This window comes from Artibeus jamaicensis, unplaced genomic scaffold, assembly GCF_021234435.1.
Source record: "Artibeus jamaicensis isolate MK-2021 breed Jamaican fruit bat unplaced genomic scaffold, CSHL_Jam_final contig_2259, whole genome shotgun sequence".
Lineage (NCBI taxonomy): Eukaryota > Metazoa > Chordata > Mammalia > Chiroptera > Phyllostomidae > Artibeus > Artibeus jamaicensis.
The window spans coordinates 6,305,528-6,322,608 of NW_026521468.1; positions in this window are offsets into that span (position 1 = coordinate 6,305,528).

Sequence of the window (17,081 nt, forward strand, 5' to 3'; positions counted from 1 at the left end):
CAGTTTGTCCCCCAAATGTTTTTCTGCCGCACTCTGCACAAGCAAAGGACCACTGGTTTGCATGACTAATCTCATGGTGGCAGCAATGTCAGGGTATTTAAATACCAACCCTGTTGTTAAGCTCTCCCCCAGGAGCAGAGTTCAGAGCCGCTTGCTCTGGCCTCCCTCGACCCACCTCCAGGCAGAGGCACTGACCTGGAGCCAGAGAGAAGGCCGCCTCAGAACACACCTGACCTGTCTTTGCTGGTCACTCCCCGCTGCTTGGAAACCTTGTCCGTCCGGCCACCCTTACAGGTCTCTGTGACAGAGCAGGTATTGTTACAGAACACACCCACACACACAGGGCCAAAGGGGTCCTGAAAGGACCCCCACTAGGTTCCACTGCCCTTCGCCATAGGAAAGACTTCTCTCAAAGCCAGAGATTTGTGAAAAGGCAAGGAAATGTTTATATAATGCTATACAGGCTTAAAGTAGTGACCTAATGTCCCCATTAAAATATCAAAGTCCTTTTGGATACCCACAGACGCCCACAGTGCTTCCTTCCCCCTGCCCTAATTCGGGGTAATGTAACTCAGAAAAAGAGGCACACGTCCTGATTTGGGGTCCTGACACGGTCAGCAGTGTCACTGTCCAGGCAGGACCTCTAATTGCTCCAAAGCCATGTGGCACCTTCTCATGATCCACTGGCAAGAGTTCTCTGTACCCATTTTCCAGGCAGAGTCTCTCCTGCTTCCCAGGCCACGTGGGCAAAGGGAGCACCCCGGAGCCACGTGGGTCTCTTCTACCAGAGCTGCAGGGGTCCCCACTCAGCCAGAAGCACATAGCTCTCGCCCCAGTGGCTGCTGAGTCTGGGTTGAAATCCCTGCACCATTCTTCCTCTGTACCCCCATTTCTGACTCCTCCCACAATCAGTTACACCTGCCAGCATTCCTGTATTATCCCAAGTTTACTGGGCTGCCAGCCTGAGTCTGGGCAGGTGTGGCCCCCAAGTCATGGAGCCAATCTTCTCCAGATGTTTTTCTCAGGCAGGCGCTGTCACCTGGGGGAGCTGCCCCCCAGTTACATTTTGGGTGGAATTCACTCCCTTCACCCTGGCTCAAAGCATGGCCACAGCTATTTAACACATCTATGCAACCGGTGAAAGGCTACAGATATGTTAAATGACCATGCCACGGATTAGCTGCAAAGCTGCTGCTGTACAAAGCAGCCCTGCATGTTCCTGCTCCATGTGTGGGCAAGGGGGGAGGCCGTCCTATATATCTTTCTAATATTTCCTGGACACCGTGCGTTCTGGAACCCGTTCCAAATCCCTACTTGGGGCCCCCCTCTTGGCTGCACCCGGTATCAGTGCGTCCTGGAAACCCAGGTGGAAGTGAAGCAGACTCAGGGTTCTGTGTCTGTAGTTCGGAAGGAGAGTCGGACAGGAAAACAGAAAATGCTGATGTGGAAGGGGCGGGACCAACCACTTGATTTGCAGCCCTGGTGCCGAATGTGGATGCAGGGCCCCTTGCTCAACATTTTTCAGGGTTTCAAATCGGCTGCAGAAGAGCCGTAAAGCACGCAAGGCCCTCCAGGAAGCGGGCCTGGAAGAGGCTCCGGGTTGGGCTCAGTTAGCCGGCTGGGCCGGGGCTGAGCTGACCACAGGGTGGCTGAGCCCTTGGTGCTGGGAGATCGCTGGCAGAAGGAGGGACATTCAGAGCGACCCTGGTCTCCATGGATGTTCACACCAAGGTGTCATCTGATTCACCAGAAGCTGGGTTTCAAGTGGCACAGAGACGCCCGGAAGACCTTTTCTGACCTTCACATCGTTCCCTCCAGGCCCCGAATTGGGACCCCCTTGCCTACCCCACCGGTGGTTACATGCTTTAGCGGGTTCTGTCCCCACTCTGGCCACTGGGCTTTCCCTTTGGATGGGGAAGGGGACCCTCTGGTGCTCTGATCCCGGAGGCCCCAGGCCACCCTCTCGGTCCCTTGTTAACCGATGCCTGCCCACCACCATCCCATGCAGGTGGCGGTCTGGGGTGGGCTGGGCAGAACAGAGGGAAACGCCAGCCTGCGCAGCAAGGACTGTGGACAGCGTGCGCCGGTTAGCTCAGAGCACCGCCCCACGGAGCTGACGTGCGTCCGAAGTCTGGTTTGAGTTCATCTCGGGAAGCTCCTTCTGGTCCCTAACTGACTGGCACAGTCCCCAGCCTGGCTGTGCCGGGGGCGGTGTGTCCCGTCGTGCATATTCCTCCAAAATTAACCCCCCGAGCCACGCAGGTCGTGCGCGCGCACACAGAAGCTTTTGAATGAAATCACCATCACTCTGCTTTTATCCACCGGCCAGGCTCGTGCGTCTCCTGACCTCGCTTATTGCTCCTGCACACAAACGCCTGCCAAGCAAACTCGCAAGCGTCCCCCAGTCACCTCAGTGCCCCCTTAGCGTTCCCAACTCTCCCACCATGCGCACAGCCATAATTCTCAAGCAGCGGACACTTGGCCCCACCCCCAGGGGAGGGGCCTGAGGCTGGAGGATCCGCCACTGGGAGCAGCATTCCTGGGAAGTCACCTCCTGCAGGGTTTACAGGCCTCTGTCTGTTGGAGTGACCAAGAAAGACGCCACTCACGCAGGACTGGCTGCAGCAGGCTTTGCTCAAGTTGAAAAGAAACAGAGCAAGGTCAGGTTCAAGAGTGGGACCCCCACGGCCGCAGGTCTGGCCCTGCTGCGGGCCGTGGCCCCGCTGTGGGCCCTGGGCTCCCTCTCATGACGGGCCCCCACCACTCTCCACATGCATAAGCAGAACAAGAGCTACAGTGAAGCCAGGACAAGACAGACATTCCCAGGCAGAGGTGCCTGGTGCTGGCTAGTTCCCTCTGTGGTGACGTGTCCCATCCCTGTGCCACACCACACTGTGGGGTGTGCATGGCTGGCTGCATCCCCGAAACTCCCTGCCCCGAATTCCCTGCGAGGGCAGAGCCAGGAGTGCTTCCTGCTCTCCTGAGTGGACAATGTAATCAGCAAAAGGAAAAGGTCCTAGAAATGAGGGAATAATGAGAGTGTTGGGAGCAGCACAAGCTCCGTCCTTGAGTCCCCACCGCAGCAGCGTGCCCACCGAGGGACGTCTTGTCCTGCTCTGGTCTCTCTGACTTGGGACTGTCCTTGTCCACCCATCACTGACCCCATTGCTGCTGGGCCCCCAGGGGCTTCCCGGGCCAACCCGTCTCCACGTTCTCCGGAGGCTGCCTGGCAACTGAGTCCGATGTCCAGGTCACCAGGGCCAGGCTGATGGGGGAGTTAGGGGCCCCTGAGGACGGCTTCGCTGCAGCCCATCACATGCCCCAAAGGCCAGCCCTGTCCGGCCACAGCGGGAGCCACGGGGACGTGGAAAATATAAACGTGGCAGAGCAGCGATTAAACGGCGTGCGTATACCATACAGCGAGGCCCCAGAGGCAGGGGCGTGGCTGCTCCCAGACCCCGCCCCCTCCCGCCAGCAGGCCCCTCCCCCGGCCTGGGTGGCAGGTCCTCAGTAATCCACAAAACTGAGGCTGACAATCCCCTTTCAGAGCCTGAGTGATGGTCTCTGGCCTGCCTGCGTTTTTGTTTTTAGAGTCTGACACAGACTCTATTTTTCAAAACTCAAACTGAGATGGATGGTCTGCCCAGTGGTGTTTCCTGACTTGGCCATTTACGTACACAAAAAGCCTTTCCGAAAGTGTGCACGCTGATTCACGTTCGATTGTCTGCCTGATGAATCACCTTTCCCAGCAGGATTGAGCCTGGACCACTGGGAGCCACTCCCTGGCGGGGATTCAGGAGGGAGGCCCAGGAAGAGAGTGGGGGGTCCTAGAGGGGCAGTTCTGGGGTACCAGCTCCCACCAGGCACCCCCTCAGCCCCCCAGGGTCAGGAAGTTCAGGACTGCATGTGCGAAGCAGGGAGCTGGCTGTGAAGAATCAATCACTCCAGGCTGGGAAGGTGATAAATAATCGCCAAGGACTCGGGGGAAATCACAGCTTAGCAGCTGTTCCTTCACTCCAAGCTGTCACCCCGAGGCAGGTCTGGGTGAAGACGGATGGGGAGCCAACCCAGAGTGCCAAGGAGCGTCCCCTTTGTGGTGCTGGGCTCCGCTTCCCGGGCCAGCAGAGGTGGGGCCACAAGGCCCGCGGGCGCCCGGCCGCACTCCACTGGGGTCTTCAGTGCCAGAGGTGAGAGCGCCCCCTTGGTCCTGATTTCCAGATCACGTCTTGAAAGTTTACCAGGTGCCTGGGCCCATCCGTGGCACTTGGGACATCAGCCTCTGTGGTCCTGATGGCTCCCCATGAGGAAGATGCCACGGCGGGTCCCTCCTTTTACAAAGAGGCACAGAGAAGGCAGCGTCTCCACTGAGGACACACAGCTGGTGAGCAGTGGAGGTGAGACTGGAACCCAGGCTGCGGTCACCGCGCCCTCCTGTCCTGAGGCCTCCTGCACAGGTCTCCTCATTCCTGTCCCAGGTACCTCCTGGCTCCCTACCTCCTCCAATCTGAAGGAAATGCCGTCACTCCACCTTCAAACACATCTGCTGTGGGCCCGCCCCTCCCCCACCTCACCTGGGGGTGGGGAGCCGAGATGGGGATGGCCAGCCCCCCGCCAGCCCCCAGCCAGTCTGTCTGCCCAGCCCAGGTTTGCCAGGCCCCGCCCAGAGCAGCGGCAGAGCCTCCCTGCCCCTCTGCTGACCCCGTGAGCCGAAGTAACTGTTCTTTGTGCAATGCTGCTGCGTTGTTCGTTGTTCGGGGGCGTTACTATGGTAATAGATAACTGATACACTTGGATTTGAACCAGAGTGTGAATCGGGTGACTCTGTGTGGGCTGCTCTGGCACGAGGGGCGCTTTCTGGGGGCCCTGGCACTCTGGGTCACCGGCAGCCGCTCGCTGTGCCTGGGGCTGAGACAGAGGGCGCATCAGAGCTGTCGGGCAGGGACCCCCGCTACGCCTCTGGCACCTCTGAGCCCTCAGCCGGGTTTCTCTCTGGGGTGGGAGAGGAAGGGTGGGCACCCTTCTGTGACCCTCGCACCTGGCCGCCCACCGTGAGCGTCACGGACTGGGCCTTGTGCTATGTTTCTGCATGTCAAGGGGGTTCAGGGCCGGTAGGATGGTGAGGGGTGCATACCTCACTCTCGGTCGGGTTCTCCCAAAGCAGGACCTAAGGACAGGACGTGGGTGTGGGCAGTTTATTTGGGGGCGACCCCAGGAAGCAGGAGTAAACAACAGCCCGAGAAGGATGTGTTGGGGGCCTGGTTGGAAGTCCGCGGGAGAGGAAGGGCTCTGGGAGCCACGTGGACCTTGCCCCAGGCCCACCCACAAATGGGCAGGGGGCTGCGACGTCAGCCCAGGGCTGGAGGGCTGTCTTCGGGGCTGCTCTGAGCGTGTGCTGATGGAGGAGACTGGTCAGGGTTGCTCCAGGCAGCGGGCGAGGGCTGGCCCCGTGCCTACCCTTCCCTACAAAACTGAACCCCCACCCAGCTCCTCTGTGGGACTCCCCATCCTTCCAGGTCACCGTCATTCTTTCCTCTGGGCCCTGTGGCCACTGTTACCACAACAAGGCCCATTTAGCAGGAGCTACTGTTGTACCAAGCGCAGCACCAAACAGTTCGCTTACGTAGACTATTTCAGCCCATTTAATGCCAGGACCCGTGGGAGTGGGTGCTGGAGTATCACCACTTTGTAGACCAGGGGCTGAGGGTCACAGTCTCATGGCTGGAAAATGGAGGAGCCTGGATTCGAATGACTCCTGGACGGACTCTGGAGCCAAACGCATAGCCCTGAACAGGCAGCACCCAAACCGTGGGTGGGGTGTCTGTCTCCTGCCTGGGCTGACAACCTTTTGCGGGGGCACGAGCTCCCTGTTGTGCCGGGCACCCAGTGGCATGGTGTGCACTCCAATGGGGGGGGACGCACCCCCACCAACAGAGGGAGCCCCCAGCTCTGATGCCTTCCGGACTCACACTCCCAGGGGTGCGAGGCCAAGGGCGAAAATAGCCGTCTCATTGGAATGGGGCTCCAGGAGGAAGAATTGGGACCCCACTCCAGAGGAGTGGACAGTTTTCAGAAGAGGGACGCAGCAGCCAGGCCCCCCTTGGGACCCAGCTCCGGCACAGCGATTTAAGCACAATTAACTGAAGCCTCAGCCCCAGTCAATATAATAGTGGGCGCATTATCAGTTTTGCCACACACCGTTATTCATTATCTCGGGGCTTCGCCTGCTCGCCGGCGGCCGGCTGCAGCGCCGCTGCTCCTGCAGTCAGCTGTATTTTAATCAGCCACATGACGGGAAGCGTCCCCGGAGAGCGTCGCGGTGGCATCGCTTGGCATGTCAGCTGCGCGCAGATCGGAATAGAAAGGTTCCAAGGTGCATTAATGTGGTGTGACACTGTGCAAGTTAATTTATAGACAAATTAAACATCATTTGGAGCTGAGCATGGAGATGAGCCGGGGACTGCCTCGGTTTCAGACAGTATTTAAATGGCCTTGGGGTATCGATTCCAGAGGAAAATCTTTGCAGAGACTCACAACGGTCTATGGATATTTGTACAGAACCCCAAACTCAGCCTTGGCACAGACAAAGGAGCCTCGGAAAGCAAGTTAGAGCCCCCAGCTGAAGAGCATTTAAATGGCAGGTCTCCACCCACCGTTCACTTCCTGAGCATGCGTGGGGTCCCAGGTGCAGTGTGTGGTCCTGAGAGCCAGTCAGGGGGCAAACCAGAGAGGGCCCTGCCCCCTGCCCCCTGCCCCCAAGCTCCTCTGGCAGATGTTCGGCTCCCTGCAGGGACTCCTGTGACACTTGGGCACCTTCACACTGAAATGACCATTTTAGTTGCCCCTCTCCTCCAATCAGCCCCTCCTCCTGAGGTCTTGGGAGGTGCTCGGTGCCCACACACCCCGAGCTGGAAACCCGGCGGGTCTGCCTGGCTGTGCACACCACTCAATCTGCCCTCCTCACTCTTGTTCTCTCCTTGCTCTCTCCTGCGAAGGAGGAAGGAGAATACCTGCCTCTCCCTGAGGGTCAGGCTCTGGTGCCCTCTTGGGGCTCTCCGGGGGGCCCCCTTGTCCTGTGCACTGACTGCAGAATCCGTGAGATGCCACGGTGTTTGCCTCCCCGGTCGGTCTGTGTCCGTTTCCAGAGCCCCGTGTGGTTGTCACGTATGTGGAACAGAACCACATGCCGCTCAGGCTCCAGAACTTCAGCAGCTGCTAACGCCTCCCAGAAAACCTTGTATTTAGTGACTAGCGGGCCCGTGTTTTAATTTCGGTCTCTTTGCTGTTCCCAGCCTTTATTGTGCGCCAGAGATTTCTGCGCAAACCCGGCCACAGCTTTGCTACGTCTTTGGCAGGCTCGACAATCCCTCTGCGTCGTTTGCCTGGTGGTGAGGGGGGGGCTCCCTTAGCCCTGCCCCCCAGGGAGTCTATAAATAGAGAGAGAGAGATGTACACACAGAGAACTTTAAATGCTGCAAAACTGTTCAGCTCAGCAAAGCTGCAGACGCCTTCCCAGCCTCCAGGGTTCCTTGGCTCCCCACGACAGCAGCCAGCAGCTTCTGGGTCCCTGTATCTGTCACCCATCTTCTGGGTGGACCTGTGAGGACCTGTGGGGGGGGGCAGAGCTGGACCCCACCCATGCGGTCACTGGCTGTGGTGTGCGCTCCCCTCCACGGCCGTCTCTCCCGGGACGTTCGCATTAGAACGCAGACCGAGTTCAGGTGTGGGGGCCTGGTAAATGACTGCTCAGCAAATACTCTCCCTGTGCACTGTGGCCACAGAACACTTCTGTGCCCCACTGGTACTGAGCTTGACCTTGGGACTTGTTTTGACCAACGACGCAGTGTTGGCAGACATGATAGAGCAGTGGGCTGAAGGTCACCTGTGTGGTTGGCTTGCCCCATTGCCCACCTGCCTTCCCTGTGGCTGGAATGTGCCGGGAACTGCCCCAGGCCTGGCGAGGACGCCGGCACATGGAGCAGGTCTGGAGCCGGTTTTAGCCAGACGGAAATAAGTCCCCCGCCAAGTCCCCTGGCTGACAAAGGAGCGGGGACAGTGCCTATTGTCATATGCCATTCAGTTCTGCCATTGTCTGTTAAGCAAGAACATTCGGCTAATTCAAGGGAGCAGGCTTCCTTTCCTTCCCACATTCTGCCTAGCTGTTCTTTGGAATATAAAATTGGTATCGAGGATCATTCCCCAAAGAAGAGCATGAACTTGGAGTAGATTTGCCAGAGGCAAAGGTCTTGCTCCACAGGGCAGACCCACCGTCTTGGCCAGGCTCCCCAGCACACGGCCACAGGCCCCTCCCCCTGTTACTTAGCAAGATGGTAACAAGTAGGGCAGAGCTAGCTCAGCTGCTCAGCGGGTCAGCGCCAGGCTGCAGGCTGGAGCTAAGCCGCCCGGGACAGGCACCTGCCCAGCCCGCTCAGGGAACACTAGTCCCGGGGCGCTGTCCAGCCGGGGAGGTGCTGAACCAAGCACAGGCCCTGCTGGAAGGCCTTGGACAACAGAGCTCACTGGTTCCTGCTCCGCGGCTCGTGCCCCCTGCCCCGACCGCGGTCTTTCAGCCTCTGGGCGTCATTGCCCAGCCCAGCGCTTCCCTGAAGTGTCTCCTGCTGTCCCCTGTCATAGCCCCAATCCATTAACGGGGAAGGGGGGACTGTTCATCCAGTGACAGACCTCCAGATCACCCAGATAATCAATTTTCGACTATGGGCAACAGAGCACGGGATCGATTTGCTGCCAGACATTGCTAGGCAACTGGAAGCCTTCACACCGTCCTTTTGCACTGGAGGGAGCTGTGAAGGGGGGCAGCCCCGAGGGGCCCGTTCTTCAGCACCGGCAGCCTGTGGGAGACCGGGGACTCGGGCCGCAGGGTGGAGAGGGCCTCGCTGCTTCCGAGACTTCAGGGCTGTTTCGTCTGACACCCTGGCTTCAAGCAAACCACTCGCTTAAAAGTCCTTTTCATTGTGGAACGTTTCAGATGTTTACACGGAGAGCTACTCTCATGAATATCTATGTGCCCAGCGCTGAGCTTCTACGCTAACCCACCTGCTGCCCCACCCCGGCCATCAGGTCATGTTTAGGCAAACCCTGGATGTCACGCACAGTCGTTTCAAGGGAAGGGCTCTTAACCAGCAAAAACAAAAACACCACGCCACCACCACACCTCAGAGAAATTAACCTTCACGCCTTCAAAACGCCAAATAGCCAGTGTGTCTGTCTCCAAATGCCTCAGTGTTTTCACGGCTGTACGGTTTCGCCAGGATCCAAATACGTTTCAAATGTGGTCATCGGCTGTGGCGGTTCTTCGCTTTCTTTTAACCTGCCAGCTTTCCCTGCTGAAAGGAGGTCAGCCGTCCTGTGCAGGTTCCCCTGCGCTGAGCCCCATGTGGGCGGCGCCGTTGGCCACGCCCCTCCGCCCCCTGTACTTCCGGTTGATTAGTGGTTAGGTGTCACAGCGGGGCCAGGGTCAGGGTTGAGTGTTGGTGAGACTGCTTTCTAAGAAGTGCTCAGCTGTCATCGGTGACGCCTGGCCCCCCGCCTCTCTCTGTCTCCCAGGGTTGGCAGCTGCTGATGGCTTATTAGGGACCGGCAACGCACGGCGCGGAAGGAGATGTGTACGGTACACACATGTGACAAGGGAGTCATGTCTGGACTACATCAAGAGCCCTTAGAATTAGGAAGGAAAAGGTAGGCCCCCCCACTAGGGTGACACCCACTGTTTCTGAATAAAAGCTTTCTGACTCCTTCCTCCCAGAAAATAATCTGAACATGAAAAACAATGAGCTGAAGGGACGTCGACCGCTTCAGGGAGGGCAGAATGACCAGTCGTCCCCTCCCTTCAACCGCGGACATGAATGTGTGTGTCACGTGTTTGCAGGGGGGAGGGGCTGCCATGGGGAAACCAGTCCACAGTTTCCCAAGCCTGACTCCTGGAGATTCTCGAGTGGCTGAGGGGCTCATGCGATGACAAAGAAGATCAGAGCCGATAACGGGTGTCTCGGGATACAGGCCGCGGGAGGGGTGGTCCCGGGGCCTTGCGGAGTCGCAGGGAGCACCCTGGGACCAAAAGGCATCAACACCAGTCAATTACTGCAAAGCGTTTCTCTTTCTCAATTAACTGGAGTAATTTTGTCATAATCCCCACAGCGTGTGTCCTTTAATGGAAATCAGTTAAGGATCGAATCTGTCTTCTGGTAGAGACTCCCTGGTTCTGGGCTCCCAGGGCCCGAGCTCACCCCCACGGGGCGGAGGGGCGGGGGCTTTCACGCAGGGCGCCCACCTGGCACCTCGGGACCTCACTCCAGCCCCAGCAGCCGGCAGCGAGCATCAGAGCGTTTCCCGAGGCCCCGCCTTAGCCCCCTATTGAACAAGCAGCAGCTGCCCGCGTGCCTGTGCTGTGTGGGTCTGAATAAGGTTCTGAGGACAATAAAGAGCTTCTCGAGAAGGGTGGGTTTGCATGTTTCCAGTTCCCAGGCTGCCATAAAAGGACGGGCCAGGCCCTCACTCCTCCTCACTGAGAAGCGGAGTGAGCCTCCAGGGCCGAGAACTCCACAGGCCCCAGTTCCCCGGGGGGCTGTGGGCCATGCACACAGCTTCTGGCACCACTCGGCACCATCGGGCCACGGGCGGCCTGCCCTCTCCACCCTGGCGTTTGAGTGCCTTGCGAATGCTGTTCAAAGCCAAGTCACTCACATTATCACGTTTGGGCCTTGAAAAATCCTGCTGAAACAGCACCCAACCCATCTGACAGGTGAGGAAAGCACCACCTGAAGCCTGAGGTTGACAGACAGCGAGGGAAGACACCAGCACAAAATCCGCCTGCTGCATGCTGGGCCTGGTCCTGGCTCCAGCCGGCAGGGCACGGTGGGGGTGTTAAGGGGTCCTGAAGGCGGGATCTTCGAGCTCAGCAGGGCCCAGCATTTCCATCGCTGATACAGGGAGAGCAAACCCAACGGTTCACGAGGCGGACAAGCCCAGTACAGGGTCGTCTTGATGACCAGGAAGGAAAGCCAAAATCCTGCTGGCTTGTGGCAAGCCTCGGTCCTCTGTGGCCCAGGAGATGACTTAAGTCACCGACACTTCATGAGGGCGCTCTGTACACCTGGAAGCAGTGGGCAAGTCACAGCTCACACAATGAGGACAAAGCCGATTCCTTAGTGTCTCTCCGGGGACAAAGGGGCCTTCCACTCTCAGCCACCACGGTCCCCATCACGGTATATTCACAGGGTGAGGTGCCCTGTGTGAGACCACTCAGTGACCCCAATGGCAGGCTGGCCTCTTGACAGCAGTGGGCTAAAGGACCCCCCAGGCTTCCTGTGCAGGCCCCGCCCCTCTCTGCCCATGGAGAGTTGCTCAGCCAGCTGGAAGGATGTACGCTGCACCCCCACCCGGACCCCACCCCTCCGGGTGCAAGGGCAGAGACAACGAGAATGGTTTGGGGAGAGACACTGGCAGCTGCTGTGGAGGCAGAACCAGCAGCCGAGAGGCAACCCCAGCTCCCCTCGGCTCCTCCAGGCAGAGCTTGTTTTACGTCCTGACGCCCCGAGATCACAAGCGCTCTGCCTCTGCCCTCCCACTCCCCCAGCCGGAGAGGGGAACAGCTGGCCTCAGAGCTGTTTCCTCCGCCAGCCCACTCATCCCTCTGAACCACCTGGGCTGCTTTTGCCCCAAAGCAGGTTGAGTCAAGGGGGACTCTGGGGCAAGGCTCTAGCCTCAGTGTTTGTAACCCCACGAGGGGGATTTGAATGCCCAGCCAGGGTTGAGAATCACCCTCTTTGGGGGGGCCTTTGATGCAGGAGTTACTCAACTCCGGGCACAGTGGGAATTCTCCAGGTGCTGTAAATAGTTCTGACCCCAGGACCCTGCTCCAGGGGAGGTCCCGGGTCACTGCGCCTGCCCAGTAGTGGCCTGGGCGGCAGGAGCTTCCGTAGCTGCCCAGTGAGTCTGATGTTCAGCCCAGGTGGGGTCGTTGCTCTGCATGCTTCTATCCTTTGCTTTCAGATGAGGGGCCCCCGGAAACTCTGGGTCCCCCTGGCCTTGAGAAAGTCCCTCAATTCGGCATAACGTCGGCACACAGGCAAAACTAACGCTGAAAACTGCAGGAACCTGGCAAATTAACCGGCAGACTGGACCCTGAGGAATGACTTCATTTTCTTCTAGAGTAACAACAACCCCGAACTCGGTAGTGTATTTAAACCCCATGTAAACTCTTTTCGTAGCTGTTCTCATTTGAACATGACCGTGGGGACATGTTTGCAGGTCTCTGAATTTTTATGTCCTCGCTCGGCAAGTGGGGCCGTGTGACTCGCTCCTGGTTGCTGGGTTTGGGGTTCAAGGTTCTGACTGTGAGCTGTGGGCCTTCTCCCCTGGACGGCCTTAGGACGCGCAGGGGGTGGTCTGGGGAGGGAAGGGGCTGCAGGGGCAGGAGCTAGTGTCTCTTCTGCAGAAAAAGAGCATCGGGGTTTGGGGAAAACCTGTGGCCACTGAGTGTGTAAGGCTCACCCGAGGCCGGGGACCCTTTCAGATGGGCCCACGGAGGTCACCAACCGTGAGGGGAAGCTTTCGCATTTGAGTGGGCTGGTCGGGAGGGCAGGCCGCACCTGCAAGGCCGGCGCAGCTGGGTGGACACCGGGCAGGGTTGGGAGGACGGCTCTGCTGGGGGCTAATGACCGGCTGCTTGTCCTCCTCTTGTGACGCCTGGATGCACCTTGGCTCTGGATGGCTTTGTCTCTTTGGATCTCGGATGGAGCCAATATCAGGACTGAACAGAATAAGACCCTTTCTGCAGAAGGATTTCAGAGTTACCAGGACCTCACCGCCCACTCACCCCTTGCACAGAAGCTGCTGGAGGATGCGCTCCAGCAAAGTGAGGGTGGAAACCTGGTTAGACAAAATGTAGCGTCCAAATACCAGGGGCTCCAGCCACAGGGAAAGGGTGCAAGGAGGCCCCAGAGGTGACAGAAAGGGGAAGCATAACAGAAAGAGTGGCTCCAGCCCCAAGCAAAAAGAGGTCCCCCGAAATATATATATATTTTTAAATATTTTATTTATTCTTAGAGAGGGGAAGAGAGGGAGAAACATCGATGTGTGGTTGCCTCTCGGTGCCCCCTTCTGGGGACCTGGCCCACAACCCAGGCATGTGCCCAGACTGGAAATCGAACCTGTGACCCTTTGATTCATAGGCTGGCACTCAATCCACAGAGCAAAGATATATATTTTTTAAAAGTCTCCTTTAAAAATGCATGAGGTGGAGGGAAGGACTCTGAAGGATCAGAGGGGACAGGGAAGGACTTTGGGATGGGGGACAGGGAAGGCTGACAGGGGCAGTGAGCAGAACTGGCGGTGGGGTGGTGGGGGGACAACAATGCAGGACCCGGGACGGGAAGCGCTTCAGCTGAAGCCAGAGGAGGCTTTCCTCCGAAACCCACCGCCAAGAAGCTGGGGAGCACAGCAGCCCCTCAGGTGGTGGCGGCCTGCAGCATCCAGGGCAAAGCAAAACTGTCACCTTGGTTTTCAAGGTCAAAAGGTCATGATGCAGAACCAGGCAGAGGTCGAGACTCCACAGGCCAGCGGGAGGGTAACTGCCTCTCTGTCACCTCCCTGGGCGGTGCCTGGATTGCAGCCAGAACCTCCAGCACCTGCAGCCTGGCCACGCCCAGGACCCCGCCCCTCATCCTTTCCTCCCAGGGACCACCCACCACCGCCACATTTGCTCGGTTGCCAGAAAAGCAGAGCCAGGTGAACTCAGGAGCAATGGACCTGAGAGCCACTTCCACAGTGTCAGCAGGCAAATCACTGGTCCCTGCCTTCGTCACGGCCCCATGGAGCCGATTACAGGTAACCATGAGCCTGGAGGTTTGGCTGCACCTGCCTCGGACATGTTTTTGTCAGTCTGGAGTGTCTTGTCACATGATCTCCCTACACTGATAGGAGTGTGTGCGTGTCTGTGTATTGGTGTGTGTGTGCGTGTGTATGCATGCGTACACATATCTGTGTGCATGTGTGTGATCACACACTCTGGGCTGCAGGCCTGGGTGTCTAAAACAGCAGGGATGAGGTCAAGTCTCATCTCAGAAAGCCCAGGGCAGTCAGGGCTGCACACACTTACACGCGCACTGATGTTTGGTGCTGTGGGGGGGGGGGCTCTGGGTCCCCACTCTGAGCAGCTATTCGGGCCCAAGCCCCTAGAGCTGCTGGCCTCAGGGAGCCTCCTGGCAGTGGCTGGCCAGCTCCGAGTCTCTGGGCTCACTGCGGCCCCTCTGGGCGCCTGAAGACTCTGACTCCTGCCTCCCACTGGCACCAGCCAGCTGCTGTCTCAGGAAGAGCCAACCGCCTCTGCAGCGAGCCGGCCTTCTTCTGCCTTCAGGCCCTGTCCAGAACAAGGCAGAGGAAGGGCTCCAAACCTGCGCCTCAGCCCCTCCACAGCCCCGTTGCCCCACCCAGGGCAGGGATGTTCCGCTGTGTCTGACACACCGCCCCTCCCCGTTAGGAGAAAATGATTTTTTTTTTCTTTCACAAGCTGCAACCCACTTCCTAGAGGTGCCCAGAGCTCCCCCTTGTGGCAAAGCCATGCAGGCGCAACATCTGCACACCTGGCGTCCAGGTGCTTTTCACTGACCGGAGCCCTTAGATACCTGGAAACAATACCTCCCCTGGGGACACAAGCCATCCTCAAGTGTCACCTTGGCCCCCAGCCAGATGCTATCTTATACGCTTCTTAGCAACAATCTGCTGAGAGCACTTCGAATTTGTCTTTGCAGAATTTCTAGAGGCGAAGGGGACCTAGGGGTGGGGGTGGGGACTTCTCACCCCATCCTGGTCCAGTTGCTGGTACAGGAAGTGCTGCCTTTCCCACCACACCCCAGGGGCCAGCCTCTGCCCTCCCAGGGCTGCCTCCTGACACCCGCGCCCACTGGCTGGCACATACACCTGAGGAAGAACAGGAAAAAGGACGTGTTTTCTTCTTTAAACATTGCCTGATCATTGCCGAAATCGTTGGAATGAGAGCCAACATCTATAAATACAATTCCTGCTCTAAGTCTTTAGATATCTGAACTCACTTCACCCTCCCAACATTTCCAATATGGAAAATATGGAAAATGCAAAATCACAAGGAAGGAAAATAAAGCTCGTGTCCCACACGCATCCTCTCCAGTTGTCTACCTGGGCACAGGGGCTCCTGACCAAACAGCGACCAGTGTCCTAGTGAACGTCAGCTTTTGAGCCAAGCTCCGCACTCATGGGAAATAGAGTTGATGGCTGCATTGCCTTCCATCTCCTGGGATGTTCCGTCACTTATTCGGCTGTTCTCAAGGGGGAACGTGCTGTTTTTACCAAGAGTGGGAGCCTGTGCGATGCCAAGTCATGAGGTTCATTTACTCCAGCCCTTCAGCTGTTCGTACATGGACTTGGGGTGTAAGAGCAGTGACCTGTGCCCATCCGTGGGTATCTCAGACATGAGTGTCTATGCGAGTGTGCAGGCACTTTGTGTGAACATGTGTGCGCCCACATGCCTAGGGTTACCCTAGAAGAAGTTATACTTCCTAGGAATGTGTTGAAAAGGATTAAAAACGGGCATTCAGAAAAAACCATGTATTCAAATAAATACAGGTATGTGAAGTTCAATCAGCACTTTCGCTGCAGCCAGGAGGTGGGGACAGCCGATGGATGGAGACAGCAACAGCGGAAGGGTATGCGGCCATAAACAGGGGTCAAGTACAGAGACATGCTAGCATGTGAGTGAGTCTTGAAAGCGTCACTGTGAATGCATGAGGCCAGACACAAAAGGCCACGCCTCGCATGATCCCACTTATATGACATGTCCAGAGTAAGTCCACGGAGAGAGCAGACTGCTTAATGGGGACGTGTTTGTTTGTAGACAGATGGAAAATTTTGGAACTAGATAGAGGTGGTAGCTGTAAAACATGAATGTACAAAATGCCACAGGAATGTTTACTTAAAAATAGTTATTTTATGTTACGCAAATGTCACCTCGGGTTTTTTGTTTTTTTTGAAGAAGTCACACTAGCGGCCCTTTCAAGTCTGACTCACACAAATCACCCCATTGTGGCCAAATGCCCCTTCCTGTTTTGCTGCCCACTTCCCAGAGGTCCGCAGCTGAGCCTCTGACCCTGTGCAGCTGAGGTTCTGACATTGTGCAGCTGAGGCCCTGACCTTGTGCACCTGAAGACCATGCACACAGGCGCCAGCTGCATCTTCCTGTTCTCTCCTCCACCCACTCTGTTCTGGGACTTCTATTTGTCAGAGAAAAGACTTCAGTCATAATGTGGGGTCTGAGTGACTTGTGCTGAGGACCTTGAACCTTATTTTTCTATTTTTAGACCTAGTCCAAAAGAAACAAAGGCCCAGCAGCCCCGAGACAAGGTTTTGGACAGTGGCCAAGGGCTTCTGAGATCCTCTGTCACAGAGCACATGGGTGAGTCTTCCAATAACCGGAGTCTGTCTCCTCAGGCCAACCCAGAATGGTGAACCCCCTTCAGTTCTCCTTGGAGACTGAATTCCCCCTGGGCAACATCACTTTGGAAGCACCCCACTTCCTCCGGCCCACCCCCCAGGCGCTTAAAAGAGCTTGGGGAGTCCCTCTCACTAGCCCCTGCCCCTCAAATCTCTTGATAACTCAGGGGCATTTGTTACTGGGAACACCTAGAACTCTGGTTGGTCCCATTGCTGGTCATTGCAGGTGCACACAACACTCCCCATATGGCCTGTCCCATGGTCCCTGTGTCCTGCATTCTGACCTTGAACTGGGGCACCAGGACAAAGGTCAGCCTTCTCTCCCGCCTCACACGCCAGGGTCCGCATCCTGACACCCTTGCCAGCTCGGACCACAAAAAGCTTCATGAAGCACCTAATTGAGCGGCGCTGGGTGCTGGGCATGCGTGTAGCTCCGTGCTCGCGTCTGTCACACGGTTTGGGCAACTGCTTGGGTTGAACGGCTTGGGTGCTTTTAGCTGCAGCGACAGAGACACTGAATTGACTTCATAATAGGGGTTTTGCTATCTGGGGAGCAGGTGTCGGGGGGTGGGAAGTCTGGTGTCAGCTGACCGGCAATGTCA